Source organism: Saccopteryx leptura, chromosome 4 (assembly GCF_036850995.1).
Source record: "Saccopteryx leptura isolate mSacLep1 chromosome 4, mSacLep1_pri_phased_curated, whole genome shotgun sequence".
NCBI lineage: Eukaryota > Metazoa > Chordata > Mammalia > Chiroptera > Emballonuridae > Saccopteryx > Saccopteryx leptura.
Window position 1 is genome coordinate 3415999 of NC_089506.1, and position 18559 is coordinate 3434557.

An 18559-nucleotide genomic window follows, 5' to 3' on the forward strand; every position below is an offset into this window, starting at 1 on the left:
ATTTTCATGTTCTTAAATGATAAATTTATTGATACAAAAATATCAACAAATATTACCTATTCAGTTGACTCAATATCATATTAATGTAAGAGTCTTAAAATAGTCTTATTATAACATTTCGTCGAGAAGCAGATCCAAGTTTCTGAGTGGATTTAGAAAGAGTTATATTTAGAAAAAAGAAATATAGGTATCTCCATAACCAAATTTAATTCTTACCCTTGCAATAAGAATTCTTTCCATGAAAAATACGATCAGACTAAATGTTACCTAACACAAGTTGGTACTAATGTTAAAATGATATAATACATGGTGGTACAAAAGTAAGTTTATCATTGTTTGTATGGAAGATAATACAATTGTTAATAAATAATCATACAAGAATAAACTGTTTCATAGTCTCACAACGGTAAACCTCCTTTTGCCTCACCTTGTACATGTCCCAATTTATTTACCAAGTTCAAATTATGGATCACCTCTCTATTTGTCTGTACAAAATGAGCAAAGATGAAGGGACGCAGGACACACAGCGCGCAGAGGTCAGATCAGCTGTGCAGAACAGACTTCCCTGAAACAGAGATGGATTGCCCTGCATTAAATGGCAGCCAGACGTTTTGGAAAGGCTGAAGGGACAGATGTTGGACTAAGTTTCCAGAAACAGCTCCAAAAGCTTAGTCACAGACACACACTGCCAGGTGAGATATCAGCGGTGTTCAGGGCATCTATTGTACATCACTTTCGTGACAGCAACCCAAACTAAGACAACATGCAATTATGCCATCAGCCAATAAGTACCATTTTATTTCTTCCTTTCCAAATGGTATATACGTCCTTTATTTCCCTTTCTTGTCTTATTGCATTGCCTAAGACTCCACCCCCACCCCCATCCCAACCCCGTCACACACACACATACTATAGTAAGAGGTGGGAGTGAATAACCTTGCCTTATTCGCTGATAGGAAAAAAAAAGTATTCAGTCTTTCAAAATCCACATATCTTCTCAAAATTCAAAATTAAAGATGATGTTTATTGTCTCTTTGTGTGTGTGTGTGTGTGTGTGTGTGTGTGTGTGTGTGGAGGCTCTTTGTCAGGTTGAGAAAGCCCCCCTCCCTTCCAATTTTTTGAGACATTTTATCATGAACGGGTGTCAAATCTTGTCAAAGGGTATCTTCATGTTGATTATATAATCATGTGATTTGTTTTCTTCTTTAGCTTATAAATAGAGTGATGACATAGATAGAATTTTTTGGAATAATGAACCAGTCTTGAATCCCTGCAATAAACTCTAATTTATCATGGTGCACGATTGTTTTTTATATAATGGTGATTTCTATTTGCCTATCGTATGCTAATGTTTTCTCTTTTATATCAAACCTTCTTGAAGACACATATTAAGTTCTTAGCATGTGGTTTTTACATACATTTATGATGAGTATTTGAACAATAATAAAATATTTCTGTTATTTGTGGAATGACTATGGGCCAGACTATGTTAATCCTGCAGGATTATAACACCATCCTTGATGTATCCTTCGAGAGGTATGAATTACCATTTTCAGTTTTATAACTGGGGCTGAATAAGGTTTATTAACATATCCAAGGTGAAAGAGCATGTCGCAGGAGAAGCCGTTCTTTGAACCAGATGTCTGCATGCTGAGGCGCTTTTATCCGGCCCTGGCCCTGTTGCCCGGAGCTGTGCACAGAGGCTGCAGCCCATGAGCGTTGAGGAAAACAACAGAGAGCAGGAGGAGAGGCAAAGTCAGGCACGGAGTTGAATGCAAGTCAGAGGACAGAATGAAAAGGGAGGACTTATTTCTGCTAGTTTATAATCTGTCACCTAGTTTATTATGCCATTTCCTGTCATCACAATTCTTTCTATTTTATTTATTTATTTTTTTGTATTTTTCTGAAGCTGGAAACGGGGAGAGACAGACAGACTCCCGCATGCGCCCGACCGGGATCCACCCGGCACGCCCACCAGGGGCGACGCTCTGCCCCTCCGGGGTGTCGCTCTGCCGCGACCAGAGCCACTCTAGCGCCTGAGGCAGAGGCCATGGAGCCATCCCCAGCGCCCGGGCCATCTTTGCTCCAATGGAGCCTTGGCTGTGGGAGGGAAAGAGAGAGACAGAGAGGAAGGAGAGGGGGAGGGGTGGAGAAGCAAATGGGCGCTTCTCCTATGTGCCCTGGCTGGGAATCGAACCCGGGTCCCCCGCACGCCAGGCCGACGCTCTACCGCTGAGCCAACCGGCCAGGGCCATAATTCTTTCTTTTTAAAAAATGTTTTATTTATTGATTTTAGCAAGAGAGGAAGAGAGAAAGAGAGAGAGAGCGCGCGAGGAAGAGAGACAGGAACATCGAGCTGCTCTTGTATGTGCCCTGACCGGGGATTGAACTGACAACCTCCGCACTTCAGGACGATGCTCTAACCAACTGCACTCTCTGGCCAGGGCAATCCTTTCTTATTTACTATAAAATAATGTTTTCATACAGCTCAGTGAATGCAACATGATTCTTACTTTTCTTCTATCTCCCTAATCAATACAGTTAAATGCAGGGCTAATTTCAAGAGCGTTCCTGTTGGTGGGTTGTTAGCCGGAGATGAAGGGGAGCGATTCAGCCCAAAGTTCCCCCCCAGTGGCGTTCCCGCTCACCCTGAGGGGCTTTAGTCCCCGATGTGGGTGGCCCTGTCGGTCACAGGGCTCTGGATTTAAAGCGCCCCACCGAATAATGTCTGATCACGACAGCAATGCGGTCCTGCTCTCTCATCACCGGTCTTGGGGGAAGCGGTAAATATTTTTTAAATTAATAAAATTATAAATCATTTCACACTTAACTTTAATTGGCTTGCCTTGGGGACCTCTGCATCTCTATCCTGGCCGCCCGGACGAGGGAGTTCACACACCTCCTTCAGAACTGCAGTCGGAGTGACCGAAGCGTCACTGTCCTCCCATCGGCTTGGACATGCGGGTCCAAAGTCACCGACAAACAGCTTTCTCTCCCTGGGACCAGAGACCCTCCCCCTCACCCCAGGTTTCGCATGCCTGGCTCTTCCCAGGAAGGGTCCCGAGGTGCTGTGTAGGACCGCTCTCCCCGGGCGTAACGCGCCAAGGACGGTTTCTAGAAGCCCAGAGACGTCCACGTGGACAAAGGCGAGAGCGAGCCTTCCGGCGCAGGCGCAGCGCGGACACACACAGGCGCTCCGGTCCACGCCCCCCTACCGCTGAAGAGTGAGCACGTGAGCTGTCATCGGCGCAGGCGCAGTGCGGACACAGGCGCTCCGGCCCACGCCCCCCCTACCGCTGAAGAGTGAGCACGTGAGCTGTCATCCAGCGCAGGCGCAGCGCGGACACACACAGGCGCTCCAGTCCACGCCCCCCTACCGCTGAAGAGTGAGCACGTGAGCTGTCATCCGCGCAGGCGCAGCGCGGACACACACAGGCGCTCCGATCCACGCCCCCCTACCGCTGAAGAGTGAGCACGTGAGCTGTCATCCGCGCAGGCGCAGCGCGGACACACACAGGCGCTCCGGTCCACGTCCCTCCTACCGCTGAAGAGTGAGCACGTGAGCTGTCATCGGCGCAGGCGCAGCGCGGACACACACAGGCGCTCCAGTCCACGCCCCTCCTACCGCTGAAGAGCGAGCACGTGAGCTGTCATCAGCGCAGGCCCAGCGCGGACACACACAGGCGCTCCGATCCACGCCCCCCCTCCCGCTGAAGAGCGAGCACGTGAGCTGTCATCCGCGCAGGCGCAGCGCGGACACACACAGGCGCTCTGGTTCACGCCCCCCCTCCCCTGAAGAGTGAGCACGTGAGCTGTCATCGGCGCAGGCGCAGCGCGGACACACACAGGCGCTCTGGCCCACGCCCCTCCTACCGCTGAAGAGTGAGCACGTGAGCTGTCATCGGCGCAGGCGCAGCGCGGACACACACAGGCGCTCTGGCCCACGCCCCTCCTACCGCTGAAGAGTGAGCATGTGAGCTGTCATCCGCGCAGGCGCAGTGCGGACACAGGCGCTCTGGCCCACGCCCCCCCTACCGCTGAAGAGTGAGCACGTGAGCTGTCATCCGCGCGTGCGCCAGCAAAGCCCTGGGAGCGCTCACTTCCTGCTAAGCACACACGTGTCCACGTCTCCTCCCCGGTCAGTGGCAGCCAGCCCGCAGCCTGGGTGGGGGGGTCCTCAGGCTGTGACCCGTCACCCTCGTCCCTCAGAGTGTCCCCACCGCCCTGGGACGAGGCTATTACCCGACTCGCCTGCTTCTCCCCATCTCAAGCCCACTTTCTTCCCCTTCAAGGTAGTTAGTGCTCCTTCCGACTCCCGCCGCCTCCGGATCTGGGCTCAGGTCCCTCCACCTTGCAGCCATCTGGTGACGGGTGTTCTCGGCCTCTCCTCGCCTGACATGGTGCCCAGCTCCTTGTTTGTTCTCTTCCTTTCATTGTTTTCCTCTCATTTGTTCTGTCAGTGAGTCAGGCCAAATCAGCACTGAACCTTGCTAATTGCCAAAATAGCCCTGATGATAAACGCTCCTTATAAAAAAAAAAAAAAAGGGAAAGCTAAAACTCAGGGCGATAGAACATTGTGCACAGAATAATTAACATGATTAACCTTTGACTTCCTATAGCAAAGTGTTCAAAAACAACTCCGGGGGAAGCAGGACCGACTTGAATGTAAATAGCAAATCTCTCAATCCAACGAGAAGAATAAAGTTTGATCCTTTCATTTATTTATTTATTTTGACAGAGACAGAGAGAGGCAGAGAAAGGGACAGATAGGGACAGACAGACAGGAAAGGAGAGAAATGAGAAGCATCAGTTCTTCGTTACGGCACCTTAGTTGTTCACTGATTGATTTCTCATATGTGCCTTGACCGTGGGACTACAGCAGACCGAGTGACCCCTTGCTCGGGCCAGCGACCTTGGGCTCAAGCTGGCGACCGTGGGGTTTCGAACCGGCATCCTCTGAGTCCCTGTCGAACGCTCTCTCTACTGTGCCACCACCTGGTGAGGCTAAAATTTGATTCTTATAAGTTGTCTCGTAACATTTTAGTTTGGGGGCGTCTATGGCTTTAGAGTAAGTCCAGTAGTACTATCAGTATTTCCCAGGAAAGAAAACACTGTGTAACGATGTTGCATCGGAGCCAGTGAAGCCTGGCATTTGTTAAAACCTGGGCTAAGCTGATTCAAGACTGTAAAACTGTACGCAGTTTATTTAACCTGAGAATATAGTCAATAAAAAGATGAAGTTGTTAGGGATAATTTTCCTTGTCCTTTTAAATGACTGGAAATTAAACCTTTTGCAATTCTAAAACTATGCTCCAAAATAATACAGCACCATTATTTTACTGCAAAGATATATGTCTTTCTGTGTATGTGTGTGCTTGTATAAAACACATGCACACACACACACATACACACACATATATAATTTAGTAGTTTGGAATCATTTTTGTTCTGTATAAATTCAGAAAAAAATTAAATATGCATCAACACACTTTAAAAGAAGACCACTGAGGCCTTGGCTGGTTGGCTCAGCGGTAGAGCATCAGCCTGGCCAGTGGAAGTCCTGGGTTCAATTCCCGGCCAGGGCACACAGGAGAAGCGCCCATCTGTTTCTCCACCCTTTCCCCTCTCCTTTCTCTCTCTCTCTCTCTTCCCCTCTCACAGCCAAGGCTCCATTGGAGCAAAGTTAGCCCCAGGCGTTGAGGACAGCTCCATGGCCTCTGCCTCAGGTGCTAGAATAGCTCCGGTTGCAATGGAGCAGCGCCCCAGATAGGCAGAGCATCGCCCCCTGGTGGGCGTGCCGGGTGGATCCTGGTCAGGCGCATGTGGGAGTCTGTCTGCCTCCCTGCTTCTCACTTCAGAAAAATGCAAAAAAAAAAAAAAAAAAGAAAAAAAAAAAAGAAAGAAACAAAAGGAAAAGCAAAAAGAAAGAACACCACTGAAAATATGCATTCCAGTAAAAACAAAATTGATAAAAGTGCAGTTTGTTCCATTATATTTCAGAAACACTGTCACCTTCACGTTGAGTCTAAACCGTTGAAGAGCAATGCTTTCTCCTCCTGGGACGGGTACTGGCTTGTTCTGCATAGTCTAAGCGTCCTGGCTGCTCGTCAGAGTTACTCGTGCACCCTCCACGTCTCCATCAGCTCATTCTGACCATATGCAAAGGACAGAGTTCAGACTAAAATGTTACAACAATGGCATGAGGGAAAGTTTATCTAATGGGAAGAAGAAAAAGTTATGAGCAAGGAAGAGGGGGCTGAGAGAATGCTGAAAATGTACTCACAGAATCTTGCCTCCTATGTGTGCCTCAGAAGAACCCTAAATCCAGGGACTGGGTAGACAGTTCTCCTTATTTCATTTAGACAACCTCTCTTTTAATAACACATCTTGGGAATGAGTGCTTATTTTTTACTGACCACAATTTGCATCTCTACGTGATCACTAGCGAGAAGAAACTTCAAGTGTGAGAGGGAACCAGAATCAATCCTGGCAAGGGCGTGCCTCAGAAAATGTCTGTGTCGTCTAAATCAGAAGGATTATGTTTCATTTACGTGACTCATCTATCTCCACTGGTGAGTATCATTTATCGTTTAAGCGATACATCCTCCTGGCATCTTTGCAAAGTGGCATCCCCCATACCTGTTTTCTTTAACTTTTTCATCTGATTTTTTTTCTTAACTGAGAAACATTAATCGTCAGATTGATAAACACAAGAACAATATACAATAGATGACAGGTTCATCAGAATTTGATTCGATTCAGATAAAAATAACTCAAATGACAGAATTGTTACTTGAAATTCGTGTAGAAACACATGCCCCTTCCTTAATGAAGGGTTCATCTTCCTGTCTCAGCAGGGAAGCACTCGGTTAATGAGGTCATCTGTCTTCATAAGGACGTGGGCTTGGGCCTGGAAAGGGTCCTACGGACCTGATGTGGGAACGGATTCCGCCACTGTCGCTCGATCATCTGTTGCGATCAGTGGCGTCTTGTGCCTCGATCCAGATTTTTTCCCAATCCAAATTCTGATTTTGATTAATTCTCCAGTGGGAAGCCCAGTGAAATAACTCAAGAGTGGATGGGTGAAAGGCGTCCAGGAGGTAAAAGAAAGAAAACGCCCACCTTCAAGGTCGTCCGCCCATGTTCCAGCCCTTGATTGTTCTTTAGAGTTTTGTGCTATCCCGCTAACCTCGTAAAGTCAGTTTCTCCATCGGTTAATTAAACAGTGGTTATTTTTAGAATTTTAAAGATTAATTTATTTACAAAGAACACACACACCATGAGTAATACTACAATTATGATATTAGACAGACTGCTGTGAAAGCTTCACTCATCAGCTTTTTAAAACAGAAGCAAGAGCTAACAGTGGACCTAAATAAAGCAGTAACAGAGCCCTGAAGGAGATCACTGGTTCCCAGCCACACTTCCTAAGATCGGATACTGATGAACAACTGGCAGGGTCAGAATTTAGAATCCGTCCAGAAGCCATTCAACGGGGATTCTCAGTATCTCCATCAACCCCTTATTTGTAGTATCCCATTTATTAGTTGTGGATTACTCATAGTTTATTTAGGGTCCACTTTAATTATTTTGACAAGCAAAAACAGTCAAATAAAGCAGAGATGATCCATACCAATAGCCATCAAGGAATGATGTGCATTTCATAAAACAAACATAAAAACTGTTAGATTTTTAGCCTCCATTTAATTTTTTTCCCCCTGCACCCAAACGTTGTTGTAATTATGTAAGTAGTTTAAAAAGTGTCCACAGATCAACATGGAAACATGCTCAGAATCATAAGATAAAATACACAATCGGGTAGTCTTTCGGTTTTAAGTTGCTTTTTGAAATTTCGGTGTGTTCCCACTCGTCTGTCTCACTGTGTCTTCCAATTCCTCTGCCACAGATGGGGTAAGAGGTCACCAACCATGTTTGCGGTTGAGCCAACAGGACCCATGTTCGTGAAGTCAAGCCCGTGATGGACACTAAACCTCCGGAATCCAGGTGTGGCGTTCCTTAAACACCTTGAGAAGGATGGACTGCCTTGCGTCCGTCCTACCACCACGGCCGCCTCTTGCCTTCGCGTCTGTAAATTATTCAGCGCAAATGAGTCCGTGTGCCAAACTTTCTGTATTGATTTCCTCCCGCAATGTTATTTCCTCTTACCGGGTCTCTATTCCTTCAGTTTGAGCATTGATCACAAGTTGTAATGCCATCTTCCAAAGGCCAAGTGGCTCCACTTAGAAGGAGCGGTTACGGTTATCAATATTTCAGAATTGCAATCAGCTCCTAGAGAAGTGTGCCCACAAAGGATCATTTCCCTTCTAATCTCTGTAGAACATCAACAGAGTAAGACACGGGTTGAAGCTCATTCAGACTTCCTTTGTGGAATTAGATGGCCATGCTCGTCTTTTATTTATTGTACTTGACCGTGATTTTAACACCTGAGGGAAGAGACGGACTTTCAGGGTGGAGACGGGTTTTTCAGGGTTTCCTGTGCCCTCTGAGGTCCTCGGTTGCTGACATTTTCATTCTCTTGCTCTTCGTGGACTATTTTATTTGTTCAAGAAGCAAACTGTTTACTTGGACTGTAAGGTGATTTAAGAACCTTTTATGTCTGGTTTGTGCTAGCTCTTCCCTTCCTCTCTATTTACCACTTATATCTCAATGACTTTTAAATGAGCAACTCTTTCAATAGGTGATTTAATTTAAGTTCACCTCTTTTAGTATGTCTTGATATTTTATAAAGGGGGTTGTCCTTGATCCAATCCCAGAATTTCTCTGAGCCTCATTTCCTTCATTGTAACTAAACTTCGGGAGATAACTATAGATTCATATGAAATTGCCAAATATGATTCGGAGATCTTTACCCATTCCTTATCCCCCCCTCCCCACAAAGTCAACAACTCACAAAACTATAGAACAAAGTCAAAGCCACAGGAAGACAGAGAACAATTTCAACACCACCCACCTCTGAGGAAGCACGTTTATAGCCACACCCACCTCCCTCCTCCCCTTCTTCATAAAAACCCCCCCGGCAATCACTAATCTGCTCTCCACAGGATTGATGTTATTTCGAGAATATTATGCAACTAGAATCATACGGTGTATTAACTCGTCGACTCGCCTTTTTTATTGCCGCGACATAATCCTTTGGAGATTCCCCAGATTCTCCTGTTATCAATAGTTCCTTTTACAGCTGGGTAGTATTCCATGATCTCAAGTCACCACAGTGTATAAAACCACCGCTGATCTCTGTCATCAGTTTGGGGATATTATGAATAAAGCTGCTGTAAACATTTGTCTAAAGGTTTTCCGTGGACATAGGTCATCATTTCTCCAGGAAAAAATGCCCAGGAGGATAGCTGCTGGGTCATAGGGCCATTGTGTGTCCAGAGTTTCTATGAAACAGCCAGACTTTATTAATGACAGATTCAATTTTCTTAATAGTTTATAGGGCTTATTGAGGTTGTCTGTTTCATGTTGAGTGACTCCTGCTAGTTTGTGATCTTTGAAGAATGGGTCTGTCTTGTGTAAGTGTTAAATTTATGAGCACAATGCTGTCTGTAATGTTTCTGTCTTATCATTTTAATGATCACAGCGTGTGTTGAGATATTGCCTATTTTATTCCTAGCATTGTTTTTCTGGAAGTTTATCAATTTCATTGATTTTATTGACTATTTTTAAAATAAATCTTTTAATGGTTTTAGTATTTTATTTATTATTTTGCTGGCTTCAATTTCACTGACTTCTGCCTTTATATTCATGTCTTCAATGGTCCATCTATTTCTTTTGAGTTTAACATTTTATTTTTTAGTTTCCTGATGTAGAAACTTACTTTATTAATTTCCCTCTTTCCCTTATTTCTAATTTGAGCATTCTGTGCAATAATTTTTATTCTCTATACTGTGTTAACTGCATTCCATATAATACGACAGGCTATATTTTCATTTAGTTCTATGTATTTTCTTTTTAAAATTTTCTTTCAAATTTTTTATTAGAACAATGACTTATTTAGATGTGTCTTGTTTAAATTTCAAACATTAGAGATTTTAATGTTCTCTTTCTGTTCCTGATTGCTAGTTCGATCCCATTATGACTAAAAAAGATGTTGCACATGGAATTGCTTGAAATTACATGTAATGGTTTGGAATTGTAATCAATTACTCATTTCCTTATTATCTGTTCCCCAGTTATTTATTCAATTAAAATATATGGCACTTGGTATGATCAAGTCAATTTCTAAGATTTTTTTTTTTTCAGAGACAGAGAGAAAGTCAGAGAGAGGGACAAACAGGGAAAGACAGACAGGAGCGGAGAGATGAGAAGCATCAATCATTAGTTTTTCTTTGCGCGTTGCAACACCTTAGTTGTTCATTGATTGCTTTCTCATAAGTGCCTTGACCACGGGTCTTCAGCAAACTGAGTAACCCCTTGCTGGAACCAGCGACCTTGGGCTCAAGCTGGTGAGCTTTTGCTCAAACCAGATGAGCCCACACTCAAGCTGGCGACCTCGGGGTCTCGAACCTGGGTCTTTCGCATCCCAGTCCGACGCTCTATCCACTGCGCCATCGCCCGGTCAGACATCTAAGAATTTTAAAATATTAAATGAATTAAGGTATAAAAAGAAGAACTAGTTAGCAAGCTGAGGTCCACACACCACACACCACACACCACCTGGCCCTCAGCACCCAGTCAGCTGCTGCTTGTTCATGTTCCATTATCTCTCGATGTGTACGCACATTTGAGTGGATCCACACAAGGTTCACAGCATCCTCATGCTTTTCTCCAGTTCTGTCTCCTTTCTGGATCTCCATGCTTTGCTGAATGTTCACTTACTGGCATTCTAGAAGTTTGCACCGTCTCCAAATGATTCACTGACTCCTCTGAGGGGCGGATCTTGGGTGAGAAGCGCGGTCACGAATGGGCGCCTTTATCTCAGCACGTCTGAGCCCGGCCCGCGGTCGTCCAGCTGGGAAGGTAGAGATGTCACATCCAGCGATGGCGTCATCACTGTCACCATCGTTCCTCCCTGGAGGTATCTCCAAGTTCAGCCTTTTCTCCTTCGCAAGGAAATGCTTTCCATGATTTGCCGATTGCTCCATCATTCCCCTCTTCATCGTCTGTTTTTCAGGTGTCGGTCCGGAAGGAGCCCCTCTCCATCTTTACATCTTCCTATGTGCTTTACAGCGTCTCGTATCCTAGTCCTTGTTTCACATAACTCACGGTGCTTTGAAAAAACCAAGTCCCTCTCAAAACTTCTTGATGAGGAAATCTACTTAATTTGAAACAGATTTTTGTCATTTGAGGTATGAAAATCACGCATACATTTTGGAGGGCACGGAAGTATTCTGTCTGATTTCAAAATATTCAGGAAGACTAAATATTTTAAAACAATCAGGTTATGAATTTATACATATATATGAGATTATTTTGTAACATGGAATGAAAGTAAATGAACATGCAACAAAAGCAAAAAAAACACCCAAACTCTGAATATTTGGTATTTACCATTGTTAGTGATTTGGGCTCATTTTAGCTACTCAATAAATACAGTTAATTTTATGAATAGTTGAATAAGTGAAAGAAATCTAGAGTTCTTTTCATCATGTGTGCAGGGATATGAGAGATTCTGAAACCAAATTTATGTTACGCTCTGAGACTACGGACAGAGAGAATTTATTGAGGATGCTGACGCCAGAAACCATATTAGTGGAAGATGAATGTTCTTCCGCTCATCTGGGTCTAAAGATTTTATAAACCCAGAATGGAAAGGTGCAAATCTGTTCTTGAAAACACAAGGGTTCGGGCTCTTTCTTATTAACCACTGGGGCTAAGGGAGCCTGCTATGAGATTTGCAATTCAAAAGAAGTCCTCTACGAGGGCTTAGAATGTTGTGTCTATTATTTATTTAACAGAAATCACCATGTTTTATTAATTCAGACTTCTCTATTACTCACTCTCTTTCAGAGAGGCAATTCAGCCTGAATCAGGCTGGACAAATGTGGGACCCACGGTGAACTCCGCTCACCTGTGAGTTTGGTATTAATGGAAGCAGAGATGTTCCTTAGGTAACTCCAGTCAGACAGTCAGTATATACACAACAGAAACATGAAACATTCAATAGTGAACGCTACAACGACGCCAACTGATGACTGACAGCGTGTAAGCGTTCTGTTATTTCCTAAACAAATGTACTGCGGTTTCTAGAAGAATAAACACATTCAGTAGTGTGAGGAACACTGACACCCTGCTCGCAGGGGAAGTATGAGTTTTAAACATGGGTTAGGGGAGGCCTGTTTGATTTGCAAAACAAATACAACACGGTATTAGACAGAGGTAAGAGCACCCGAAACCCACCATTCCGATAACCCCAAAGAGTCAGGGCTATTTTAGTCCCTGTGTCCCCAGCGTGGAACCTATCTTTTTACTCCTTCTGCCGATATTAGATGGCCTTAGGTTGTGGTCCATAAGGCATTCTAATGATCTTAACACAACAAGATGAAAGCGGAGAAAAATCGATTTCTGTGCCCTAAAGGTATAAGTACTAGCACCGGCTTGCTCCAGACCTCGGTTGCTTCGCTGGAACTTAAATAAGAACCCAAAGCTACTTAAGAGGGCGTGGGATTGGCTGTAGATGCAGCGAGGACTGTGTTTCCTTAAATAGCAAAACTAAAAGGAGCCGCAGAAAATGAGCATAAAAGAGAAGGACCGAAAATAATTTTTGAAAATGAGGTTATCTTTCGCTCTTCCTATTGCGGGCTCCTTACTAACATTCTCCAGCACCAGGCGCAGAGAACACAGCACACTTTTACCCTCTGAGGCAGACAGCCTGGGGTTCACACCTCTGTAATTATGCATTCGTGCATTTTTCTGGATTATTGAGAGGTGCCTTCAATTTTTCTTTTACGTTTTTTTTTCTTTTTTTCTTTACAGAGACAGAGAGAGAGAGAGTCAGAGACAGACAGACAGACAGGAATGAAAAGATGAGAAACATCAATCATTAGTTTTTTGTTGCAACACCTTAGCTGTTCATTGATTGCTTTCACATATGTGCCTTGACCGCGGGCCTTCAGCAGACCGAGTAACCCCTTGCTTGAGCCAGCGACCTTGGGCTCAAGCTGGTGAGTTTTTGCTCAAACCAGATAAGCCCGTGCTCAAGCTGGCGACCTCGGGGTCTCGAACCTGTCTTCCACATCTCAGTTCAACGCTCTATCCACTGTGCCACCACCTGGTCAGGCGGTGCCTTCAATTTTTCAAGGAGCCCTTGAGAATCTAGGATCATTGCCTGATGATAAAACGCAAGGAGGCTAACATATATTAAAAACCTACAACCTGAAACCCACTTGGGGAAATTGACCACGTTGATTTTGCACAACAGCCCTCTGCAGAAGCTATCTGATTCCCCACTGGAGGATACCGTTTCTGGGTGACACGCCCACGTGCTCAAAGCTAGCCAATGACGTCACTGGGCTTTCTGCTGCTACATCTTCCGATCCCACGTGCAATATTTTTTTATATCTTCTCGGAAGTCATAGACCCATGGATCATTTCCTCTTTGTTGTTCTTTCCTTTTCTCTCTCTCTTCCATTTGCATCCATGGACCAGATCCAGCCGAGGTCAGGGCCAGCCCACGTGACAGATGCGGTTTGCTTCTTGAGTGGGTTTGTAGACACGAGCGCCGGTGTGCTACATCAGTGAGTGTCTGCAGCCACATGGGGACTATCTGGTCTCACTTCACAGCTTCTCAGAGACACACGTATTCTTCATGTGTGTAACAGCAAAACTGCTATTTTTTTTTTTTTTGTATTTTTCCGAAGCTGGAAACGGGGAGAGACAGACAGACTCCCGCATGCGCCCAACCAGGATCCACCCGGCATGCCCACCAGGGGGCGACGCTCTGCCCACCAGGGGGCGATGCTCTGCCCCTCCGGGGCGTTGCTCTGTCGTGACCAGAGCCACTCTAGCGCCTGGGGCAGAGGCCAAGGAGCCATCTCCAGCGCCCGGGCCATCTTTGCTCCAATGGAGCCTCGCTGCGGGAGGGGAAGAGAGAGACAGAGAGGAAGGAGAGGGGGAGGGGTGGAGAAGCAGATGGGCACTTCTCCTGTGTGCCCTGGCCGGGAATCGAACCCGGGACCCCTTGCACGCCAGGCCGACGCTCTACCACTGAGCCAACCGGCCAGGGCAAAACTGCTATTTTTTTTTAAAGAGAGAAATAAGTTATGAAGAGTTGGAGCTTTCAACACCGCAAAGGCCCCGGTGGACGGTGACAGAGACGTAATACATCCGGGTATTTATAGGACGGAACTCTGAGGACACGTGAGCAGACGCGCACTTGTCCTGACAGCACCAGGTGTGGACGTGCTCTCTGCCCTCAGCTCTTTACAGTCTCCAGGTCCTGTGCAGTCACTGTGAGACTGACATTCCCTCAGGCCACCGTGTATTAAGAAATAGTGGTCTGAGGATCTTGTGTTTTAACCCACTCGTGCTTATGCCTATAAAACAGAACCCTGCCGGAAGGAGCTTTAGCAACATAACAATGAGCTCACGCAGCAGCCCCTGCCCTATCTCCCCAGGTAGAAGACGCACCTCTTTTGGGAGAAATTTGGGGTCTAAAAACTGGGTGCATCTTATACAGTGGTTGTGGCATTTCCAATGCCACTGATGGAACTGAGGACGAGGCAATCTATGAAGACAGTAATTCGTCATCAGACACAGGTGAGGACAGGCTAATGGAAGGGTGTTTTGACAGTGATGAGGAGTTGTATGAATTTTATGATGAATAAAACTTGAATTCAATAACTTGATGTAATACATTTTTTTTTCAAGTTTCAGGCCTCAAAATTAAAGCACGTCTTATACATGAGAGCATCTTATAAGGTACCTGATTCAGGGGCAGAGTTCCCCTTTGACAATGACCTGTATGCTCCTTGGGAAGTGTTGCCATCTCTGGGCTCCCAGGAAGGGTTTCTAGTTGCTAATGGTGGTTAATAAGTTCGATCGTGCTGGACGCCTAAGGAGACACCGGCAAGCAGCCACTCCACTGTCGAAAGAGGATCTGGTCTGACCTTCACACCTGCGCCCTGTTAGACATCCCCCCTTTGAAATGTGAATGATATAAACTTAAAAAAACAAACAAACACCTCACTGTAAACATATTAGCCGTCCCAATTAGTGTAATATGTTAGGTATAACCAAAATCTAGTTTTCGGTGAAATGATTTTAACCTTTGGTGACAGTACAGAAAAGTGCTTCTACTTTGGAGGAAGAATCATGACCTGTATGGAGGGGAGACTTTTATTCTAGCAACATACGTCCACCCCCCGGGGCGCCCAAGCCTGGGCGAGCTGAACGCTTTGGGCTGAGGGTGACCACAAGCGGGAAACTACCACAGACCAGAGGGATCCAACCCTCCCTGACTGAGGGGGGAGGAGACCCAAGACCGGGGACATCCTGGACCGCAGGCCAGACGACAGAGTCCAGGGACACAGAGCTGAAGATAAGTGAGAATGAAAGGGCGTCCGGGGTGGCCACGCTCTGGTTCTCCAGAGGCGCCCCTTACGTTGCTCTCAGGCGTCACCCCCACGGGGTCTCCCTGAGCTCTCATGACATGCTGGCCCTCGTGCCGGGGGTGGGGGTGACAGCGGTGAGCAGCACCGGCCACCTTGGTGTCTCGGCAGGTGAACTGCGCGTGTTAACTTGCAACTATGGTGAGTGCTGGGAAGCAAGGGCGTGCCCAGGGGTGAGAGCGTCTGAGCCGAGGATGAGGACGAGGACGAGGACCCGACCAGGGCGGAGAGGTCAGGAGAGGTGGAAGCCACGATGGACGACAGATTGAGCGCGAACAGGAGACCTAGGTGAGTAAGAAGGAACTATTGCTCCGGAAGGAGGATTCAAAGTGCACAAGCGCCCGTGCTGGGACAGCAGGGCGCCCGCCGCAGACGTTGAAAATATATCACTACAATGGTAGAGCATTGGCCTGGCGTGCAGGAGTCCCGGGTTCAGTTCCCGGCCAGGGCACACAGGAGGAGCGCCCATCTGCTTCTCCACCCCCTCACCCTCTCCTTCCTCTCTGTCTCTCTCTTCCCCTCCTGCAGCCAAGGATCCATTGGAACAAAAGTTGGCCCGGGCGCTGAGGATGGCTCTGTGGCCTCTGCCTCAGGTGCTAGAATGGCCCTGGTTGCAACAGAGCATCGCCCCCTGGTGGGCATGCTGGGTGGATCCCGGTCGGGCGCATGCGGGAGTCTGTCTGACTGCCTCCTGTTTCCAACTTCACAAAAATACTATATATATATATATATATATATATATATATATATATATATATATATCGATAAAAGCAGCCGCTGTGGTTCAGAGACCAAGCAGGACCGGGAAGCAGGAGGGAAGGCCCGAGGGGGTAGTTGAGATCGTGACCTGTAGCGCCATCCAGATGTGTGAACGACTTTGGATTTACGGCAAGGGCAGTTTGCAGACAGATGGACATCTTCCGTGAGGGATGGAGAACACTAGAGTGGAGTATTTTACAGACAGTTTGAGCAGCACCATGAGGAATGACTCGGAAGCCCGGAGCTGGGCGACCAGACAAGGGCCGTTTCAGGAGGTCACGTGAGTGAGAGTGTCTGTTTTGTGGACAGTGGGGTGGCGGGACTGGGGGCCGAGGGGGACGTGTGACGTCAAGCAGGCCCAGTCGCTGGACTGCACGATGCACCGGGCACGGAGCAGGGCCTGTCGAGGTGGAGAAGAGGGCAGGGTCGGGCTGGCACTCCAGGGCGCTGGACTGCACGATGCACCGGGCACTGAGCAGGGCCTCTCGAGGTGGAGAAGAGGGCAGGGTCGGGCTGGCACTCCAGGGCGCTGGACTGCACGATGCACCGGGCACTGAGCAGGGCCTCTCGAGGTGGAGAAGAGGGCAGGGCCGGGCTGGCACTCCAGGTCGCTGGACTGCACGATGCACCAGGCACTGAGCAGGGCCTGTCGAGGTGGAGAAGAGGGCCAGGCCAGGCTGGCACTCCGGGTTCCAGCTGGGGCACACCGGGGTGAAGGACACGGCCCCTCACTGATGTCATGATACCGGGCCAGGCCAGGGGGGGACGTGAGGTCCGCTGTGTCCTGTGCAGCCCGAGACACATCACCGAGAAGACGCCCATCGAGCAGCAGGGGCACACGCGCTGGAGTCACGCACACCACCACAAGACGGTGGGTCTGGTGACATTGCGTAGGCTGAGGGCAGGGCGGAGTCGGAAGAGGAGTGGCGTGGGGCTGGACTCGGAGAAAAGCCTGTTTTCAGAAACTTGTGCCACAAACAGTGAAGGGGAGTCACCCGAAAATGAAGAGGGGATCGGAGAGAGAAAGCCAGCCCAGACTTTCAAGGACGAGGGGAGATTGATGCTGAGCACAGCAGGGAGGCGTCGAGAACCGCAGTCACTTTTCCACGGCCTTGTGTGTGTTCCAGCAAAACCACCACAACCGATCTCAGGCAGAGCTGCTCGGCAGGGAGAGACAGACAGGACCCACGCTCGGAATGCGGCGCAGAGTGGACGGAAACGGTGCCGGCAGACCCTTTTGTGAAGAACGTCTGTGTACACTGAGACATTGTGTGTGTGTGTGTGTGTGTGTCCACACATTTTGTTAGAATTTTGAATCAAATACTAAAATCAATACTTAATTAGAACCAATTATTACTATAATTAAAAAAGAGCTCCTGAAATATAAAAGTTAACATAGGTAATACAGAGAGACTAATTCATTTTATTATTAAAATTATTGTTTTATTGTTATACTGGGGTTGTATCTCAACACCACGAATTGATAACCTGGCATACCTGTCTTTGGATACAGATTATATTAATGTAAGATTTTAATTAAAATATTATCTATGGCCCTGGCCCGGTTGGCTCAGTGGTAAAGCATGAACCCAGCGTGTGGATGCCTCAGGTTCAATTCCCCGTCAGGGCACCTAGCAGAAACAACCATCTACTTCTCCAAGCCTCCCCCCTCCTTCTCTCTCTCTCTCCTCCTCCTGCAGCCATGGCTCAATTTGTTCAAATGCATCAGCCCTGGGTGCTGAGGATGGCTCCGTGGAGACTCCGCCTCTGGTACTAAAAATAGCTCTGTTGCAAGCATGGCCCCAGATGGGCAGAGCATTGGCCCTGGATGGGGGTTGCCTGGTGGATCCTGGTCAGGGTGCATGTGGGAGTCTGTCTCTCTATCTCCCTTCCTCTCACTTGAAAAAGAAGAAAAAAGAAACAAATATACACACACACATACACACACACACACACACACACACATATATGCATATCATGTATACAGAAAAAGGGAGAGAAGGAAAATGAACCTATTGTAAATATGAATCGTGATTATTTTCTGCAGGAACACGGCTGTAACGCTGACAGGTAGAACGGCACGGAGGCCGCTAGCCGCCAGCAGCCCTGCAGTCACAATGCGACACCCAGAGGGCATGTCCTTGCACCTGCCCAGGGGTGTGCTGTCCTGACCTCTCCCCCACACACTCCCGTTGTTCTGTACACCACCCTGTGGATCCCCTGGTGTCCAG